The following is a 16,401-nucleotide window of genomic DNA, read 5'->3' on the forward strand; positions in this document are numbered from 1 at the left end:
TTTTGTTATTTTAATATTTCTTGAACCAATTTATTGTTGACCAAATAGAAATAGAAAATTAATTTGTTGGTAATTAGTAAATCAATCTCCATGGAAACGATCTTTATTTATCATTGTATTACTTGTGTCGATTACGTATACTTGCGTATCAATTTTACACAACAGCTATTAAATGTGAATTTGAGTTTTGTGTTATGGGGAGAACCCTTGTTTACCGTTTGTCATATTTTAAACTAGATTCCTCTAAAGAAGAATCACATTTCACCATGTGAGATATGGAAAGGAAAGAGGCCCAACGGGGGTATCTCAAAGTGTAGGGGTGCCTTGCTTATTGCAAGAGCACGAAGCCTAAAATTACCAAGTTGGGTCCAACGGCCATAAAATGTGTGTTTGTAGGCTATGCCTCAAATAGCAAGGCCTGTAGGCTATTGAATCAAGAGACGTGGAGTTCTTTGAGAGTTTGTTGTATAGTGACAGTAAGCCTCCAGAACCGATCTCATTAGAAGAAACTCAAGAAGAGTTACCTTCAATGGTTGTAGAGCAACCGACATTTCCTAGAAGAAGCAAAATGCTCAAAGAGATTGGACCACAAAATGAAACCTCTCAATTGGAGACTCTTTACCTAGTAGAGGGAAAGCACAAGGGAATTACTAGGAAGTATCCTATGGCACTTCAAGTGGAGAATGATCTTAAAACTTTTCAAGAAGCTAGGTCCACAAGGGACTCTAATTTTTGGAAAGAGGTAATGAATGATGAGATCGATTCAATTATGCCCATCCACAGTTGGGAGATTGTTGATCTACCACAAGGATCAAAGTCAATAGGTTGCAAGTGGGTATTTCGAAAGAAATACAACACTAATGGGACCATTCAAGACTATAAGGAAATATTGGTGGCTAAATGTTATAGACAAAAGGACGACATAGATTATTTTGATACCTATGTACTGGTAGCAAGGACAACATCTATAAGATTATTGTTTACCTTATCATCAATACACAACCTATATGTTCATCAAATGGATATCAAAACGACATTCCAAAATGGTAACTTTGATGAGGAGGTGTATGTGGAACAACCAGATGGGTTTGTTATGAATGGAAATGAACATAAGGTGTGTATGGTTTTTAAATCATTATATGTTTTGAAGAAAGCACAAAAACAATGGCATGAGAAGTTCGATGAGGCCAATGTTTAGGATGGGTTTAGACACAATAGTACGAACAAGTGCTTATTGTAACGTCCTCCTAATCCAGGACCGTTACACTGTGTAGTTTAAATAGTGCCAGACTTGCTAATCAAGTCTTTTGGTTATAAACGTGTAACTAAGGTTAATGTCAAGGGTTAGGGTTAAAATTTTTTGTCAAAGGAAACGTTGACTTTTCATTTAAAAGTTTAATATGTACATGGGATCCCAAAATGTTACAAACAAACCTTTAAAAGGGTATATAAAAATCAAAAGATATAACCAGCCGGCCTAAGCGGCAAAATAAGGGATACAACCCTAGTTCCTCTGAGATATCCTCGGTTGTGGTGGACCAGCAGCTGCATAAGTGCACGTCACCACCAAAGCTCTCCAACTCATGACAGGTCTAGCTTTCATTTTTCCTTACCTACACCACATAGCACCCGTGAGCCCAGGCTCAACAAGAAAACTTAATCATTTGCATAAATAGTAAATACAGATTCCAAATACATATCTAGCATGCCCAGCAGTAATAACCTACTCATGAATGCAAACAATTACAAATAAACAATCTTGGATCATTCTGGGGCCCGTTGCCCTGAATATATGACCATATGGTCAACTTGGGGCCCTATGCCCTAGCAATGTGACCATAAGTGAAGGCTTAAGTCAGACATTCAGACAACCATACAAGCAGATACAGATACATACAAGCATACTTCAGACAATATAAGTATGCATACATATAAATCATGGTATCTTAACCAATCAAATACAAACATAGTAATAATAATGTTCCTTAACGGGGCCTCTCCCTACCTATGCAAACAAGGAAAGCATTCATTAGACAGTTATTCAGACATAGAGCATTCAAGCATAACCTAAATGACGTTCATTCTCAGGGGCAGATCCTTATTCATAGTTATAATCGACAACTGGGCCAAGCCCTATTCAAATATACCAAGTATTGGGTGCAGTTTTCTTACCTTATGTCCAAGTGCAAAGTATATTAAGAACGACCCTTGAGCACGATCCCAGTTCTGAGTCCTAAGCAATAACCTAGTTACAACCAATAGAGAATCTCATCAAAATGAGCGAATAAAGGCTTTCAGACTGAGTCTTAGCCTACAGGACGTCGAATTCTACTAAACCAAGTAATAGGATTGATCTCGAGCCCTTAGATTTATGTTCCCGCACTCAAAACATTCCCGGGGCTCAAAAATCCTTCAAGCTTCGCAGCTAAAAAAAAAGGACCTCCCCAAGTTAGAAAACCCAAGGCTCTCCTTTGTTTCAACATGCACCGCGGCGCGCCACTGCTGGCACTGCGGATCAAATGTAGGTTCGACACCTCCTTCTCCTTCCCGTTCATGAGAGCCACAGGGCCCCAAGAACAGGGTCACGACTCGCTATGAAAACTTAGAAATTTCCCCATTTTCTTCAAGTCAAAGCCCACCAGAAATCTATTCAAACATATCTAAATACCCATGGTAATGTTCCTAATTAAATCAGCACCTCAAAACATACAAAACCCAAGCCTGAACTTGGCCAAACCCCCATCAAATCCCAAACATCAGAACTAAGTTTCTAAACTCCAAAACATAGCTAAAAACAAGAAAAAAAGAGGGATTAAAGGTTGGAAATTGTTACCTCAATTGCCCCAACCGATGCTAAGCTTCTCCCCCAAAAATCTTGAGCCTAATCTTGATTCCTCCTAAATAGTAAGTATTCCAAAGAAATTTGAGTTAGTGTGTGAATGAGAGAGAGAGAGAGAGAGTATGATGAACGTGTTTTCCTCTGTTTTCGTGTTTATGAGGTTTACTTAGACTCTAAGTAACCTTAACCAAATCCTGAGGATCGGGGTACCAAAAATGTAATGCCCTACCACCTTAGAGTCATTACTAAGTGAGTTTAAAATGTGCAATTGACTCGCTAAACGAGGTTTTTAGAACAAAAGTGTGTTTAAACAAAAGTCAAGGCTATAATCTTTGAAAATACTTTATTTCATTGAAAATTTCAAGTGTCTTACATTTGGGATCCCAAAATATGGTTTATAAAATAGTTACAACTCAAACTAGATTTATAAGATAATTAACCATCAAAATCACAGTTTAATACAGCCATTTCTCAAAATGCCCCCAACCAAGGTAGTCGGGCAAGCCAAACATGTACGCGCCGCTTCACGCTCTCCGTACTCATGGCTGGTTGACTTTCTCTTTGCCCTTACTTGCAACACAGGGCACCCGTGAGCCGAAGCCAAGCAAGAAAACTCTCACAGCACATAACATATGCATATTATATAACTATTATATCAGATAATCCACAGATAAATAGATAATCCATCAGACTAACATATACGACCATGCCGTCCCAGAAGCATTACCAAAGTCTGGGATCTCGGTCCTCACCGTAAGGATATCCCATGTATCCATTGGGTCTCACCCTAGTGATACGCACTCCGCGTGCCAAATGTTACTCTCGGCCCCACTGCCATTCTCGGCCTTCGCCGTTCTCGGCCCTTTGCCGTTCTCGGCTCCTTTGCTGTTCATTCAACTATAACCACATATAGCATAACTCAAACAACATTCAAACATATAGTAGTTCAATCAAGGGATATGCCCTATCATATAATTCAATCTAGGGTCGTTCCCTGCAACAACATTATGGGCCCATGCCCTGTATCCCGAACTTCTCAATGCACCAAAGTCACGAGAACGGTCCTCTATCCCGAGCCTCTCCGAAAAACTAGTCACAACACATATAAAACACTCTTTAGTACTAACCAATCCAAAAACCACTTCCCGGGACAAATCCCATACTCTTGGAACCTCCAATTTCCCAAAACAATGTAACAAAAACATCCCCCGAGCCCCCGGGGCAAAAGCCCTAAATTGCAGAAAATTCCATGCCCAAAAATAGCCTAGCACCGCGACACTAACCTTTAAGGGCCGCGGCTCCCCTACGCGAACCCAGAATTTTGGGTTTTCCCCTGCATTCTCCCCGAGCCAAAACACTTCCAATTCAACCCAAAAACATACCTAATCCCCAAATCCAATTTAAAACCACAAATGAACCATCTTACAACCTAAAACAACCAACAACAAGCTCAATTACACAATCATACTCATAATCCACTCTTTCATTTCAAATTTCAGAAACTTAAACCAAAGCTTTTAAAACTTAAACCAAGGCTTGAAAAATGTAAACCATGCTTCCAAATTCTTAAACCACACCAGAAACAAAAATTCAAAGACGCTTAGAACCCTTACCTCAATCAAGAATTCAACTTTGAACACTCTCAAATCCCAGCTTCAAGCCAATTCCTCTTGATTAACAAGTTGAATTGCCATGCATACTAGCCACAACTATCTTTAAATTTTCATGTTCACTTTCTAAAATCAAGCTTGAAACTTAGCAAAACAGGAGATAAATTCTTACCTATGAATAATCCTTGGCTTGAGTTTGATTTTACACCCTTAAGCTCTTCACTAGCCTCAAAGAACTCAGCTCACTTCCTCTTCCACTTTCCCTTCTAGGTTTGTAAGTTTCTTTTTCCTTCTTAATTCTTCTAGCCATCCAAAGCTTAACTTCAGTCACACCTAGCATAAAGTATCGTGAATGTTCATTTCCCTCAGCTGAAGGTTTCTATATCATGCCAAAAGACAATTTTTCCCCTCCATGTAATGCATTTCCTAACTAAACCTCAAGGGCATTTTTGACACTTCACCTTCCTTGCAAATCTACCATTTTCTCATCTCAAATTGTTACTCTAAATTGTCACCAATGTTCAATCAAGTTACTCAATTACCATTAACCATTAACTCACAAACTCAAATTATAAAATTCCGAAAATACCCCTAGGCTCCTCCCGAGCCGGGTATTTAATCCCGTTGTGACTTTTAAACTAATTAACTTCCTAGGACCGTCTCGGCACGTGCATCACAATAATATCACCACTCACACGTGGTATTAATCATATTACACAATTATTACATCTATGCCCTCAACAGGCTAAAATTACCAATTTACCCCTAACAAACAAACGGGACCCACATGCATATTTATTCCACCTAACCATGCATTCTAATCACATATTCATTTAAACTCATATATTAACATGTTAATTCATTTATTTCCCTCTAGGCACGCTAATCAAGGTCCTAAACCTTATTAGCAAATTGGGGGTGTTACAATTATCCCCTCCTTAAAGAAATTTCGTCCTCGAAATTACCTGAATAACTCGGGATGCCGCTCCCGCATATCAGACTTAAGTTCCCACGACGCCTCTTCAACCTTGCTGTTCCTCCACAGCACTCTAACCAAGGCAATGGTCTTGCTCCGCAAGACTCTGTCTTTTCTATCAAGGAACTGAACAGGTTTCTCCTCGTACGATAAATCCTGATCTAGCTCCAAATTCTCGTAGCTCAACACATGAGTGGTATCTGACACATATTTCCGGAGCATGGATACGTGAAACACGTCATGAACCCCTGATAGAGCTGGAGGCATCGCTAATCTGTAAGCTACCTCTCCAACTCGTTCTAGAACCTCGAAGGGGCCAACAAACCTGGGGCTCAACATGCCCCGAGCACCGAATCGTTTCACTCCTCTCAGGGGCGAAACCTTAAGGAACACATGATCACCGACCTGAAATTCTACGCTCCTACGTCTCAGGTCTGAATAACTCTTCGGGCGACTCTGGGAGGCAAGCATACGAGCTCTAATCTTTTCAATTGCCTCATTGGTCCTTTGAACCATCTCTGGACCTAGATATCTTCTCTCACCTGTCTCATCCCAGTGTATCGGTGATCTGCACTTTCTCCCATACAGCATCTCATACGGAGCCACTCCGATAGTCGCCTGATAACAATTGTTGTACGAGAACTTAATCAAAGGGAGATACTTACTCCAAGATCCCCCAAAATCCAACACACAGGCTCGTAACATATCCTCCAGTATTTGAATCGTCCTCTCAGACTGTCGATCTATCTAAGGATGATAAGCGGTACTAAACCGTAACTGTGTGCCCATCGCCTTCTGCAGGCTCTCCCAGAACTTGGAGGTGAAGGTGGGGTCCCTGTCGGATACTATCGACCTCAGAGCCCCATGAAGTCGAAAAATTTCCTTCACATATAGCTCAGCATACTGCTCCGAAGTATAAGTTGTTCTCATAGGTAAAAAGTGGGCGGACTTAGTATAACTATCCACAATCACCCACACCGAATCATGCTGACCCACTGTCTTCGGCAATCCAACCACAAAGTCCATGGTAATATCTTCCCATTTCCACTCGGGAATCCCTAGAGGCTGTCATAACCCTGCCGGCCTCTGATGTTCAGCCTTAATCTGCTGACAGGTTAAGCACCTAGCCACATAGTCCACCACATCCCTCTTCATGCCTGTCCACCAATACAAAACTCTCAAATCATGGTACATCTTCATAGTACCTGGGTGTAAAGAGTAGGGAGTGGTGTGAGACTCATCCAGAATCTCTCGCCGAATATATGAATCGATCGGAACACAAATCCGTCCCTTGTACTTCAATAAGCCCATCTCTGAGGTAGGGAAGTCCTTAGTCGTTCCAATTAGGACATTCTATCTACGTTCAACTAATTAGGGATCCCTTCCCTGTTCTTCCTTAATCCTTTCAAGGAGCGTGGACTGAAGAGTTATGTTGGCCAACCTACCAACCACTAACTCTATACCTGCTCTGGTCATCTCCTCAGCTAATCTGTCTGATACCTGCCTAGAACTAAACAACTGTCCTGGGCCCTTCCGGCTCAATGCATCAGCCACTACATTAGCCTTCCCAGGATGGTATAGGATATCACAATCATAATCCTTTACCAATTCTAGCCATCGTCTTTGGCGCATGTTCAAACCTTTCTGAGTAAAGAAATACTTTAAACTCTTGTGATCAGTGTATATCTCGCACCTTTCACCATACAGGTAATGTCTCCATACCTTAAGTGCGAATACCACTGCAGCCAACTCCAGATCATGTGTTGGATATCTCTGCTCATACTCCTTTAATTGCCTTAATGCATAACCTATTACTTTCGCAGCTTGCATCAACACACATCCCAAACCCTATATGGAAGCTTCATAGTAAACCACGAACTTCTCATTGTCTGTCGATAGACTCAACACTGGTGCAGTAACCAATCGACGCTTCAATTCCCTGAAGCTGTTCTCACATCGATCTGTCCACACATATTTGGTCTTCTTTCTTGTCAACTCTGTCAATGGAGTAGCAATTCTGAAGAACCCCTCTACAAATCGGCGGTAGTATCCTGCCAACCCAAGAAAACTTCTGACCTCAGGAACACTGCTCGGTCTTGGCCAATCTCTCACTGCCTCTACCTTAATTGGATCAACCAGTATCCCCTCCTTACTGACAATATGGCCCATAAATGTAACTTGCGGTAACCAGAACCTGCACTAGCTAAACTTAGCATATAACTTATCCTCCCTCAACTGCTGAAATACCAAACGTAGATACTGCTCATGCTCTGTCTCTGACTGAGAGTACACCAGAATGTCGTCGATGAACACAATCACAAACTTGTCTAAATAGTCCTTAAAAACCCTATTCATCATGTCCATGAAAGCTGCTGGGGCATTGGTTAATCCAAAGGACATAACCAGGAATTCATAGTGTCCATACCTTGCTCGAAAAGCAGTCTTTGGTATGTCCTCCTCTTTAATCCTCAACTGATGATAACTTGACCAGAGATCAATCTTTGAAAACACCATACTCCCCTGTAACTGATCAAATAAATCATCAATCTTAGGCAGTGGATACTTATTCTTAATAGTCAACTTGTTCAACTCCCTGTAGTCAATGCACATCCTAAGCGATCCATCCTTCTTCTTAACAAATAACACTGGAGCACCGCATGGTGAGAAACTCGGTCTGATGAACCCCAAATCCAGTAGCTCTTGTAACTAAATCTTCAACTCCTTTAACTCTGCTGGAGCCATTCTGTAGGGCGCTCTAGATACTGGCTCCACTCCTGGTGCCAATTCTATAATAAACTCAATCTCCCGCTGTGGCGGCAGTCCTGACAGATCTACTGGAAATAAGTCTGGGAACTCACAGACCAATCTTGTTTCATTCGGTCCCACCGATACAACTCTAGAGGTATCTACAACACTTGCTAGGATTCCTATGCAACCTTCCTCCATCAGGTCTCTAGCCTTCAATGCCGAGATCATAGGTACTCGCGGTCCATTCACCGTCCCCACAAATACAAAAGGTACCTCACCTTCTGGTTCAAAAGTCACCATTCGTCGCTTGCAGCCAATCGTTGCTCCATACCTCGTTATCCAATCCATCCCTAGTATTATATCAAAATTATCCATGTCTAGTTCAACCTGATCAACAAACAATTCCCTACCATCTATCTCTACTGGTAATGCTCTAATCCATCTCCTAGAGACTACCAGTTCTCCTATTGGTAACAAAGTCTGAAAACCCCTAGCATACACAATACTAGGTCTACCAAGCTGGTCTATCACCCTAGCAGATACAAATGAGTGGGTAGCCCCTAAATCAATCAATTCAGTATACAAAGAACCAGCGCTAGAGATCTGACCTGTCACAACTGAGGAACTAGCCTCCGCCTCAGTCTGAGTCAAAGCGAATACCCTGGCAGGAGGGAGACTGTCTCCCTGCTTTGGCTCCTCTTTCTTAGCTTGTGGGCAGTCTTTCTTCAGATGGTTGGCACTCCCGCAAATAAAACATGCCCTAATCCGGCACTCACCCTGATGTCGTCGTCTACATCAAAGACACACTGGAAAACTCCTCCAGTTGTCACTTCCACCCTGATGGCCACCAATAGAACCTCGTACCCTCCTGTCAGAACTAGGAGGAACAAATGAATCTAGAACTCTTCTTTTCTGCTCACTGGGGCCACTGCCCCGACTAGACCCAATAAAAGGAGGCACTTTCCTCCTAGAATCGCGCCTAACAGCGCTGTCTCTCCATATCTGGTCCTCGGCCCTCTCTGCAGTAAGGGCCTTATCCACTGCTTAAGCATAGGTAGTAGTCTCTGGATTTAATGTAATATTCACGTCACGGACGATCATCACATTCAAACCCCGAATAAATCTATCTCTCCTTCCCGCATCTGTCGGGACTAAGTCTGGCGCAAACTTCACCAGTGTATCAAATCTCAGGGCATACTCAGTAACTGATAACTTGTTCCGAGTCAGGTTAATAAACTCTTCAACCTTCGCAGCTCGAACTGCTACACTGTAGTATTTATCATTAAAGATACTCTTAAATTCTTCCCAAGTCATAACTGTAACATTCCTCCGCTGACTCACTACATCCCACCAGATGCGGGCATCCTCTCTAAGCATGTAGCTAGCACAAGCTACCCTTTCATTTCCTTCAACCCTCATGAAATCCAAGATTAAGGAAATCATATTCATCCACTGCTCGGCCCGCATTGGGTCTGATCCACCCTCAAAGGTGGGAGGTTGCTGCTTTCTGAATCTTTCATACAACGGTTCCCACCTATTCTCAACCACAGGCTGAACCGGCACTGGTGCTACACTCTGCTGAATTGGTAACCCAATGACCTGTGAAGGGGCCTGCTGCCTCAACTAAGGAAGTTCTTCTTCTATTCTCTGCAATCTAGCCTCCATTTCAACTAATATCTGTAGCCAGTTTTGTGAGGCAGGTGGAGGGTCCTGACCCTCACTGTCATCCTCGGCTCTACTGCCGTGGACTCGAGATGATTGCAGAGGCATTTCAACTATATGCCTGCAACCAGCGACACCGCTCATCAAACAAGATAACAGAATCCAATTTCTTTCCCCCAATCACAACAGTTAATCATGACCAAAAATCCAGATAACATACAGATAGCATAAAACACACAACAGGCCTTGCCCTGACATCACGCATATGTTAATTCATTCGTCATGCTCTTTATAAATAAAGCAGGAAAACAGAACATTCAAGCACATATTCAAGCATAATAATCAACCATACCAATCAACCCTGAGTCAAGCATTTCAATGACAGCCAGCGTACATGTTCAGTCGATCTCCAGGAACCAATAAACCTTGGCTCGCTCTGACACCAAGTTGTAATGCCCTACCACCTTAGAGTCATTACTAAGTGAGTTTAAAATGTGCAATTGACTCGCTAAACGAGGTTTTTAGAACAAAAGTGTGTTTAAACAAAAGTCAAGGCTGTAATCTTTGAAAACACTCTATTTAATTGAAAATTTCAAGTGTCTTACATTGGGGATCCCAAAATATGGTTTATAAAATAGTTACAACTCAAAATAGATTTACAGATAATTAACCATCAAAATCACAGTTTAATACAGCCATTTCTCAAAATGCCCCCAACCAAGGCAGTCGGGAAGCCAAACATGTACGCGCCGCTTCACGCTCTCTGTACTCATGGCTGGTTAACTTTCTCTTTGCCCTTACCTGCAACACAGAGCACCCGTGAGTCGAAGCCCAGCAAGAAAACTCTCAGAGCACATAACATATGCATATTATATAACTATTATATCAGATAATCCACAGATAAACAGATAATCCATCAGACTAACATATACGGCCATGTCGTCCCAGAAGCATTACCAAAGTCTGGGATCTCGGTCCTCACCGTAAGGGTATCCCATGTATCCATTGGGGTCTCACCCTAGTGATACGCACTCCGTGTGCCAAATGTTACTCTCGACCCCACTGCCGTTCTCGGCTCCTTCGTTGTTCATTCAACTATAACCACATATAGCATAACTCAAACAACATTCAAACATATAATAGTTCAATCAAGGGCTATGCCTTAACATATAATTCAATCTAGGGTCGTGCCCTGCAACAACATTATGGGCCCATGCCCGGCTCTACGGGTACTACAATTTTCTTACTTGTATCCCAAGCTTCTCAATGCACCAAAGCCACGAGCACGGTCCTCTATCCCGAGCCTCTCCGAAAACACTCTTTAATACTAACCAATCCAAAACCCACTTCCCGGGACCAATCCCATACTCTCGGAACCTGTAATTTCCCAAAACAATGTAACAAAAACATCCCTCGAGCCCCCGAGGAAAAGCCCTAAATTGCAAAAAATTTCCTGCCTAGAAAATAGACTAGCGCTGCGGTACTATCCTTTAAGGGTCGCGGCGCCCAGAAAATCCCCTGCTCCTGATGCAACCTTGCACCGCGGCGCCAAAGAACAGGGCCGCTACACCTCTACGCGAACCCAGAATTTTAGGTTTTCCCCTGCATTCTTTCCGAGCCAAAACACTTCCAATTCAACCCAAAAACATACCTAAACCCAAAATCCAATTTAAAACCACAAATGAACCATCTTACAACCTAAAAACACCAACAACAAGCCCAATTACACAATCACACTCATAATCCACTCTTTCGTTTCAAATTTCAGAAACTTAAACCAAAGCTTTTAAAACTTAAACCAAGGCTTGAAAAATGTAAACCACGCTTCCGAATTCTTAAACCACACTAGAAATGAAAATTCATAGACGCTTAGAACCCTTACCTCAATCAAGAATTCAACTTTGAACACACTCCAATACCAGCTTCGAGCCAATTCCTCTTGATTAACAAGCTGAATTCCCATGCAAACCAGCCACAACTATCTTTAAATTTTCATGCTCACTTTCTAAAATCAAGCTTGAAACTTAGCAAAACAGGGGATAAATTCTTACCTCTGAATAATCCTTGGCTTGAGTTTGATTTTACACCCTTAAGCTCTTCACTAGCCTCAAAGAACTCAGCTCACTTCCTCTTCCACTTTGCCTTCTACGTTTTTAAGTTTCTTTTTCCTTCTTAATTCTTCTAGCCATCCAAAGCTTAACTTTAGTCACACCTAGCATAAAGTATTGTGAATGTTCATTTCCCTTAGCTGAAGGTTTCTATATCCTGCCGAAAGACCATTTTACCCCTCCATGTAATTCATTTTTGACACTTCACCTTCCTTGCAAATCTACCATTTTCTCATCTAAAATTGTTACTCTTAATGGTCACCAATGGTCACTCAAGTTACTCAATTACCATTAACCATTAACTCACAAACTCAAAGTATAAAATTCCCAAAATAACCCTAGGCTCCCCCTGAGCCGGGTATTTAATCTCGTTGTGACTTTTAAACTAATTAACTTCCTAGGACCGTCTCGGCACGTGCATCACAATAATATCACCACTCACACATCACTACTACAAAAAAGGTTTTTCAGGACTAGCATTGCGAGTCCTAAAAAAGTATTTAGGACTCGCACCCCGCGAGTCCTCTATTTGAGAGCCTTAAAAACTAAGGTTTTTAGGACTCGCGTTGCGAGTCCTAAAATGATGTTTTTAGGGCTCACGTTGCGAGTCCTAAAAGAATGTCCACGAGTCCTAAAAGATCTTGCTGAGTGCCTTTAAGTAAGGTTTTTAGGACTCGCACTGGGAGTCCTAAAAAATGTCTGCGAGTCCTAAAAGATCTTGCTGAGTGCCTTTAAGTAAGGTTTTTAGGACTTTCTTTGGGTGACCTTAAAATTTATATTTTTAATTTTTAAAAAATTTATTTATTGTTATTTTAAATTAAAAATTATGATTTAAACGAAACATTTATAACAAATTAATCTAAAAATTTATAGATTAAAATAACAAAACTTATTAAAATTATAATCGTCTTGACCTTAAAAAATATATAACTAGATTTACAAAGTAAATAATTAACCATTCAAACAAGAATCATTTACTCTAATAAAAATTACAAATATAATAAAACACTAAATTCATTGTCAAACAACATATATTTCTTCTTCTTGTCCTTGTACTCACCCTCGTCACTGCCTTTCCAAAGTAAGGATTGGCTGCCATGAATTTCTTTCTAAAATCATCCCTGAAACATGAAAAATCACATTATAATACACCGAACTTGAAAAATTATAACTAGATCTTTATTGTACTGTACATAAATAAGTTTATTCACAATTGCTACAATTTTCATTTTGATTTAAAAAATATATCCCTTTGAGTGTCCAAAATGTATTAAAATAAATTTGAAAAGAAAATACTAAAAAAACACCCAAAAAAATTTTGGACCCTATACTGCCATATTAAATACAGAATAAAAAAAATAATATAGGTAAATAACATACATATATATTTATATAAGATAAAGTATTTATTTATCAAAGAAATGAAAAAACATAGTGTAATTAAGTGATATTTTTATTTCACTCTTTTGAATCCCAAGAATAATACTTCATACCAAAATTATAATAGAAAGAAAGAAATGGTGGAGCACTATATATATGAAGAAAAATCTATGGTTTCCATTCCCAATTATTCTAATAATAGTTGTTAGTTAATATCTAAGTAAACAAAAGAATGCATAACAAGCAAAATACTCAAGATAATCATAATTCCTTTCTCATTACAGCTTATTGTGTGGTCTTCATCTAACACATTTATGGGGCAGCACTAAGCAAGAAAAGCACAAAAAATCTAAAAGTGCATCAAATAGTGCAGCACAACAAATTTTAATAAAGAAGCCAACATGATACATCAACATGATATTCATGAGAGTAATGCAAATTGATGCAAGTAAGAACAAATAACAATAAAAGAAATAAGAGTCACTCAATACCTAAAAGATTACCGTATTTTGTCTTAAGTTCAAGATTAAATGAAAGTGTTGGGCTTGAAATGGCAAACCTCTACCGTCATTCACAAATTTAGAGAAAGGATAGATTGAGATATCCAACAATATTTTCACAATGAAATGGAACCATGACAAATTTACTAGCCTATTAGTTATTCAACAACACTCTCTTGTGTAAATTTATCTTCAAAAGTAAAAGAAAGACAAATAAAATAGAGATTCAATTTCCATCAGTAAAGATGTCATTCTTTATTGCACAATGTTTACATGTGCCTCATTGGCAACACAAACATTGGAAACTTTGAATACATTTTCAGATTTGTTAAGAAGCTTGAAAATGAGCATATAAGGTTGTATATACTAAACAGAAGCTCAATAAAATCAAACCAAAAACAATAAATTGTGATAAAAAAAGAAGTTAAAAGAAGCTATTCAGTCATATAAGTAGAAGACATTATTTATGACATTATCCTTTTGTTATGATACATTTCAGGCATGACAGTTAAAGCAATCAGGATGTTGTTTTTGAAACCAAACAATTAGATCCAATAGTACAAAACAAAACTAAAGAAACGAGTTTCTTTTGATACTACATAATAAATTATTTCATGATAAAGTTTTCCCAGTCATAATAAAAAAATATTGCATAAGCAATTAAATAATTGAAAGCCCATACATATTGAAGATCACCAAATCATGTAGATTGGAGAAAAGATAATTTACTTGCATGAATAAAAAACTTGCTTCTAGTTCTATATTGTAATTAGCACGAAACACAAATTGAAGAAGACCTGATACATTGAGGTCAATTATATATTTATATATAATATTTTCTACAAAAGAATTAATTTTTAAATTAATATATATATATATATGTACATATAAAGCTCATTGGTGCACAAGAGAAAAGCAAAGAAAAGATAGAAAAAGTTAGTTCTCATTAGTGCACAAGAGACTATATAAAGCTCAAGAAACCAAAACGGAAATAACAACCCATCACATGGCTGTTGTAACAAAGTTAGTTAAGCAACCACGAGAGGCTAACTAAAACTCATAGACTCTCTTGAACACATTCTAGATGATACTCATGATCATAAATTTGCTAAAAACAATTTAAATAAAAAATTGGTGTTTACAAAAGAGACAAAGAAAGGCCTTGGGCTTGCATGAGGAAACAATGGATAAAAAAGAAGAGCTTAAGGCTTTGTATAAGTGGAAGACTGAAAGTAGATACTGTTAGGCGCAAAAATATCCGGCTTGGCCCAAATATGCTCAAAGGTGTCTCAAACCTTTAGATTTGGGAGCCTAATATTAAGATTATAGGATAAAACTTGGGACTTTCATCAAACATGTGCTATGCAAGAAAATTGTAGAATATCATAAATTGCTATAATGATATAATCACACAACATAATCTAAGCAAAGCACAACATCAATTAACAGAAATATACTACATGAAAATTTAACAAAAAAATAGGTTACAAAAAAAGCATATTACATGTAAATTAAAACATAGTAAAATACACGTCTTGCACTGAAAATAGAAGAAAAAGAGAAAAGCCAACATGTCACCATCTAAAGAAAATCGGACAACATATCCCCTAATTTACTAGCCTAGCCATCTGTCACATTCAACACCAACATGTCAATCAAATCAAACAACATACAGGTTTTCATCCATATATCACCGCAGCACACAAAATTCTCAGAACCTACTTCACTAAGACATGCAAGTTCTCAATCTTCCGTTATCACCGCAACACACAGAATTCTCATAACCTACTTCACTACAGATGAATATCAAACATATTCAAACTCCACCAAAGTAATACAATTATCATTCAAATTTGTAAAATATTGAAAATTAAAAAAAAATTAAATACAACATACCTCTTGCAATTAGCTACCGATCCAATGCTTCAGGACCAGTCAAAATAGTAACCTAAACATTATTATCAACATTATAAAAAATAAAAAAGTTAGATGTATGTTCCATATCATGTTATTACCCTAAGTCATGTTATTTAAAATTCTATAATCAACTTAATTTTTAATTAGACGGTCAAATGTTAAGATTATACAAAATAACAAAGGAAAAAATGTGATGCAGCAGTCCATGAAAATCCACATGCTAGAAAACTTGCTAAATAGGCCACTAAATCATATCTACCCATGAAATTGTATACATTTTGTTCTTTGCAATATCAAGCAAATAATAAGATTTCTAACATATATTCTCAAATAAAACTCATTCACTATACACTACTACAATAATAATACTTTTGTGAGAATATTTATTCTAATAACATCATTTCTTTAAGAAATATTTACTAAGAGAAACTATCTATACAACTAGTAAATGAATTTATATCTTTTTATGGTTTTTACGTTTTGGGAAGCTCATGAAATCACTTTCTTGATTGCACATACGAGTACCTATGAAGAGAAGAAAAAAGGTTTGAACAGGTAACCTTGAAGATGAGCATAATACTTCTTCAATACTGTTAGAACTTAATGCAGTGGTAGAGACTAGCTAAGTGAACCAATTATTATCATCATTTTCATTTCTTTA

At 38.7% G+C, this 16,401-nt stretch overlaps 1 long non-coding RNA gene across 1 annotated transcript; it reads right to left on the bottom strand.

Moving 5' to 3' along the window:
- Positions 1-12,832: 12,832 nt before the first annotated feature.
- Positions 12,833-15,834, bottom strand: LOC133800864 (uncharacterized). The gene is made up of 2 exons (XR_009876645.1): positions 15,720-15,834; positions 12,833-13,064 (listed from the first exon to the last, which is right to left on the bottom strand). It is a non-coding gene; the product is annotated as an uncharacterized LOC133800864 (long non-coding RNA).
- Positions 15,835-16,401: the final 567 nt, after the last annotated feature.

Source organism: Humulus lupulus, chromosome 9 (genome assembly GCF_963169125.1).
Source record: "Humulus lupulus chromosome 9, drHumLupu1.1, whole genome shotgun sequence".
NCBI classification, from domain to species: Eukaryota; Viridiplantae; Streptophyta; class Magnoliopsida; order Rosales; family Cannabaceae; genus Humulus; species Humulus lupulus.